This window comes from Diabrotica virgifera, chromosome 4 (genome assembly GCF_917563875.1).
Source record: "Diabrotica virgifera virgifera chromosome 4, PGI_DIABVI_V3a".
Taxonomy (NCBI): Eukaryota; Metazoa; Arthropoda; class Insecta; order Coleoptera; family Chrysomelidae; genus Diabrotica; species Diabrotica virgifera.
Genome location: NC_065446.1, coordinates 111,747,838 through 111,754,665, shown reverse-complemented (window position 1 = coordinate 111,754,665; position 6,828 = coordinate 111,747,838).

Sequence of the window (6,828 nt, the reverse complement as noted above, 5' to 3'; positions counted from 1 at the left end):
CTTACTAAAGGTCAAATTGTAGGTTTTTTAATTTAATACAATTTTTTATTTAAAAGTTTAATGATTGCAAATTAAACAAATTAATGAAAAACGTCTTAATAAAAAACCGCACAAAATTTTTGGTCACATTTTAGTATAAGTTATTCCTGCCATGGTCCTTTACAACACCTAATAGGTTTCAAAAATTCCTGAAATATATCACCTTTTTTCACCCACAGCCTGGGGTATATTTGTCTTTAGTTTCAGTGGGCGATGTCTGCTCCATAGAACAAGGGTTAATAGGCGTCTGTAAATATTTCACGGATTGCCAAAGCGCCAAAGATAACATTAAGAAGGGAATATATCCTAAGTTTATTTGCGGATATGACGTAACACAAATTGTAGTTTGTTGCGTGCCACGGAAAGAAAGAACACCCCCCACTATCGCGTCAATGGCAGCCGAATTTACTACGCAAAAAGTTGCAACTAAGATACCAAACCGAATAGATGATAATGAGCCTGGAGTTCAGATCAATGAAAGTAAGACAAATTTAAACAACTAATCTTATTTATTAAAGCCTAATATGACACAAGTCGTGCAGTGTGTCTGGGACATTTGTCTATATGTAAACATTAAATGACGTTTGAGATTCATGTAGTTTTTTGCTTTAGTAGGTAGAGACTTGCATTTATTTATATATGTGTTTCTGCCTTTTTCTGATATTTTTTTTAAACAATAATTTACAAAAACTCCTTGAGCTAATGTAGACTTGCGGCGCACATCTGTGGAGATATACAAAAAATATGGTAAATGCGACTTGTACAGTAAAACTGGAAAGAGATTTAGAAATCTGAGCATTGACATGGCCAGTCAAAAGATCAGAATATTTGCAGGAAATCATGAAAACAGGCTCCATAATCATATCTGCATTGGCTGTTTATCAAATGGATAACACATAGTACTTAACAAATAAGGCTCAATAGTGCGGCAGATTCGTGCAAATATTATAAGAATTGTGCATTTAATGATAGAAGCATATAATTTGGACCACATATACTACACATATAAACGTTAAAATCTAGATACCAGGCCATCTCCGATTTTGCCTTTTACAAAAATGGCGGGGATTTAAAATGGCGACTATACATATGTGACTAATAGCACGATAACTTTTAAACGAGATTTCAGATTTCAACCTTTGTTATATAGGTTCTATTTTTGATGTATAAGATCGAGGTCTGGAACCGGAAGAACAGGTTTACCAGAAGTTGTGTTTTTCCTGGTTTTTATGTAAAAATATGTTGTTTTTGAAGTGAAAACTTCTTTAGGGACGTTGTGCGATTTTTGGATGGGGGAAAAAGCATTGAATTCGCGACCGTCATCGCGACCATCATCGCGACCATCATCGCTTATGGTATATATTATTTGTATGTATATATAAATTGTATAGAAGTATTTAAATTAAAAAAAATGTAAAACCTATTTTAGGATGGGGAAAAAAGGTTTATTTCGCGACCGTCATAGCGACCGTCATCTCTTCGACGAAATAAATTTTGTACGTATCTATATTATGTGTATCTATACATAAGTTGTATGGAAGTATTTAAATTTAAAATAAATATAAAACCTATTTTTGGATAGGGAAAAAGGTTTATTTCGCGACCGTCATCCCTTCGGCGAAATAAATTTTGTACTTATATTTATTGAAGTGAAAACTTGTTTAGGGACATTGTGCACTTTTTGGATGGGAAAAGGTATTAAATTGGCGACCGTCATCGCTTCTAAGAAATAAATTTTTGAAGTGAAAACTTCTTGAGGGTCGCTGTGTACTTTTTGGATGGGAAAAAAGTATTAAATTAGCAACGGTCATCGTTTCGACGAAATAAATTTTTAAAGTGAAAATTTCTTTAGGGACGTTGTGCACTTTTTAGATAGGGAACAAGTATTGAATTAGCGAACGTCATCGCGACCGTCATCGCTTCGGCAAAATAAATTTTTAAAGTGAAAACTTCTTTTGGGGACATTGTGCAATTTTTAGATAGGGAAGAAGTATTGAATTAGCGACCGTCATCGCTTCGACAAAATAAATATTTGAAGTGAAACTTCTTTAGGGACGTTGTGCACTTTCTCAATGGAAAAAAGTATTAAATTAGCGAACGTCATCGCTTCGATGAAATAATTTTTGAAATGAAGACTTCTTGAGGGACGTTGTGCACTTTTTGGATGGGGAAAAATAATAAATTAGCGACCTTCACCGCTTCGACGAAATAAAATTTTGAAGTGAAAACTTCTTTAGGGACGTTGTGCACTTTTTGGATGGGGAAAAATTATTAAATTAGCGACCGTCATCGCTTCGATGAAATAAATTTTTGAAGTGGAAACTTCTTGAGGGACGTTGTGCACTTTTTGGATGGGGGAAAAGTAGTGAATTAGCGACCTTCACCGCTTCGACGAAATAAAATTTTGAAGTGAAAACTTCTTTAGGGACGTTGTGCACTTTTTGGATGGGGAAAAATTATTAAATTAGCGACCGTCATCGCTTCGATGAAATAAATTTTTGAAGTGGAAACTTCTTTAGGGACGTTGTGCACTTTTTCAATGGAAAAAAGTATTAAATTAGCGACCGTCATCGCTTCGATGAAATAAATTTTTGAAGTGAAAACTTCTTGAGGGACGTTGTGCACTTTTTGGATAGGGAAAAATAATAAATTAGCGACCGCTTCGACGAAATAAATTTTTGAAGTGAAAATTTCTTTAGGAACGTTGTGCACTTTTTCGATGGAAAAAAGTATTAAATTATCGACCGTCATCGCTTCGATGAAATAAATTTTTGAAGTGAAAACTTCTTGAGGGACGTTGTGCACTTTTTGGATAGGGGAAAAGTATTGAATTAGGGACCGTCATCGCTTCGACGAAATAAATATTTGAAGTGAAACTTCTTTAGGGACGTTGTGCACTTTTTTGGTGGAAAAAAGTATTAAATTAGCGACCGTCATCGCTTCGATGAAATCAATTTTTGAAGTGAAATTTCTTTAGGGACGCTGTGCACTTTTTCGATGGAAAAAAGTATTAAATTATCGACCTTCACCGCTTCGACGAAATACATTTTTGAAGCGAAAACTTCTTTAGGAACGTTGTGCACTTTTTCGATGGAAAAAAGTATTAAATTATCGACCATCATCAATTTTTGAAGTGAAAACTTCTTGAGGGACGTTGTGCACTTTTTTAATAGGGGAAAAGTATTGAATTAGGGACCGTCATCGCTTCGACGAAATAAATATTTGAAGTAAAACTTTAGGGACGTTGTGCACTTTTTAGATGGAAAAAAGTATTAAATTAGCGATCGTCATCGCTTTTACCAAATATATTTTTGAAGTGAAAACTTCTTTAGAGGCGTTGTGCAGTTTTTAAATGGGGGAAAAGTATTGAATTAGGGACCGTCAATCGCTTCGGCGAAATAAATATTTGAAGTGAAACTTCTTTAGGGACATTGTGCACTTTTTCGGTGGAAAAAAGTATTAAATTAGCGACCGTCATCGCTTCGATGAAATCAATTTTTGAAGTGAAACTTCTTTAGGGACGCTGTGCACTTTTTCGATGTAAAAAGTATTAAATTAGCGACCATCAACGCTTAGACGAAATAAGTATTTGAAGTCAAAACTTCTTGAGGGACGTTGTGCACTTTTTGGAAGGGGAAAAAGTATTAAATTAGCGACCGTTATCGCTTCGACGAAATAAATATTTGAAATGAAAATTTCTTTAGGGACGTTGTGCACTTCTTGGATGGGGAAAAGGTATTGAATTTGAGACCGTTATCATTTCGCTGAAATAAATTTTGTACATAGGTATATAAATTATGTGTATATATACATAAAGAGTATAGGTGATATGCATCGCGTATATCGCATATGATATAGGTGTAGCACTTCTTTTAGGATGGGGTAAAAGCATTGAGCTCGTAATTTATATACTATAAGAAGTTTTCACTTCTATCGGCACTCCCATGAGTGCCTTAATTTTTTTTTTCAATTCTTTCACCCTGTAGGTATGTATTAATTTTTCAAAAAGGTAATACGATTATTAAAAAGACCGTAAAAATATTTTTTAGGAAATATTTTGAACTTTTAAATTATGTTAATTACCATTTAATAAATGCAAAACGTATCTTCACATGTACCTATATGCGGCAGATTCGAGCAAATATTATAAGAATTATTGTGCATTTAATGGTAGAAGCATATAATTTGGACCACACATATACTACACATATAGAGGTTCAAATTTAGATAGGAGGCCATCTCAGTTTTTGTTCCTTCTACAAAAATGGCGGTCACTCAAAATGGCGACTATACATATGTGACTAATAGCACCATAACTTTTGAACGAGATAACAGATTTTAACCAAATTTGGTACATGTTCTTTTTTTGATGCATAATATCGAGGTGTTGAACCGGAAGAATCTTTATGCCAGAATTTGTGTTTTTACTGTTTTTTTATGTAAAAATATGTTATTTCTCTTTCAATTCTTTCACCCTGTATATGCTAATTTTTCAAAAAGAATCATGGGAGTCAAGAGTCAAGAAAATTTTTTAATACCGTCGTTGAAAAGAGCGTAAAAATATTTTTTAAGAAATATTTTGAACTCTTTAATTGTATTAATTACCATTTAATAAACGCATAACGTATCTTCACATGTAGGAACCTATGTGCGGCAGATTAGTGCAAATAATAATATAAGAATTATTGTGCATTTAATGGTAAAAGCATATAATTTGGACCACACATACTACACATAGAAAGATTCAAATTTAGATATGAGGCCATCTCAGATTTAGTCTTTTACAAAAATGGCGGGCATTTAAAATGAATCTGCCGCTCATAGGTACATGTGAACCTACGTTATGCATTTATTAAATGGTAATTAAGACTACTGAAAAGTTTAAAAACCCAAATTCTTTTAAACCGATTCTTCCAGTTTAAGACCTCGATATTACTCATCAAAAAAACAACCTATATACCAAATTTGGTTCAAATCTGACGTCTCGTTCAAAAGTTATCGTGCTATTGGTCACATATGTATAGTCGCCATTTTGAATGCCCGCTTTTTGTGTAAAAGAAACATAAACTGAGATGGCGTCGTATTTAAATTTGAACCTTTATATGTGTAGTACATGTGGTCCAAATTATATGCTTCTCCCATTAAATGCACAATAATTCTTATAATATTTGCTCGAATCTGCCGCATATAGGTACATGTGAAGATACGTTTTGCATTTTGTTAAATGGTAATTAACATAACTAAAAAGTTAAAAATATTAAAATAATTAAATTAAAAAAATTTAAAATATTTCCTAAAAAATATTTTTACGCTCTTTTCAATGGCGGTATTAACTTTTTGAAAAATTAATACATACAGGGTGAAAGAATTGAAAAAAAAACAGCATATTTTTACATAAAAACCAGGAAAATACAACTTCTGGTAAACCGATTCTTCTGGTTCAAGACCTAGATCTTATACATAAAAAAAAGAACCTATATACCAAGTTTGGTTGAAATCTGAAGTCTCGTTAAAAAGTTATCGTGCTATTAGTCACATATGTATAGTCGCCATTTTGAATCCCCGCCCTTTTTGTAAAAGGCAAAATCTGAGATGACCTCATATCTAAATTTGAACCTTTATATGTGCAGTATATGTGGTACAAATTATATACTTATATCATTAAATGCACAATTGTTTCACATATCGGCTGTACTACAAGAAAAGGAAACCTTCGATTTAGTTTCGTTTCCAACATTAGATGTAAAAGTAAAGTACTTAGAAGTGTTCATGTTCATGTTAGGTTACCTATATCGCTACCTTGGAAGAAGCGAGTCATATACCAAAATTTAACAATTTTCAGAAACGGTCATTTAAAAAATTGACAAATTTTGAAAAATATTTTTAAATAAAAAACTGTATATCAATATTTTTTCAGTACTAACAATGTTTTTTTTTACTTAGACTAGAATAAGGCTGGTGTCTGATTGGCCCATGGTGAAGCAAAACGGCAAGAGTTTGGGGCGTGGTGATATTATTTTGAATACCAATTTATGTAAATAATATTTGTGATGAATAAATGCCTTTATTATTATTACTATCTATCCTTAATCCTGTTTCTATATATCCATTTATTGTACGCAAGAGAGGTAACTCTAGGGATAATATTAAAACTATCGAAAATATCTATCAGATTAACACAATAAAAGTAAAAGTAGAAGAAGAACTAACTGTCCCAATTCAAGCTGGAAGTGATATAATACAAGGGAATTTCCTTAGTCCTCTGGTGTTCAACCTGAATATGTACGAAATAATAAAATGTTAAAAACTAAAATGAATACTAAATGGAAGAGAAAGATTAGAATTGAAAAGTGTGATATGCAGACGATAAAATAATAATATCTCAAAGTGAAGATGATTTACAATTTAATATAAAGGACAGAAAATTTAACATGTCAATATCCCCACAAAAGACAAAATATATGGATAACAGCAGATCTATTAAAAAGTAAATTAGAACAGGAGGATCAGTTAATAGAACAAGTTATGGGTTAAAATACCTACACTAGGTTCGCTTTCAAGATGCAGCAGAAATAAACAAACCAAGACACGCTAAATGCTACTAGGAGTACTCCCGAATCATAATTTACAATGTATAAACTTTGGAAATCATGATTTGGGATTTTCAATGTATACATATACATTGTAAATTATGATTCGGTTGTGCTCCTAGTGGCATTTAACGTGTCTTGGTTTGTTTATTTCTACTGCACCTTAAAAGCGAACCTAGTGTAGGCATCACATTGTCTA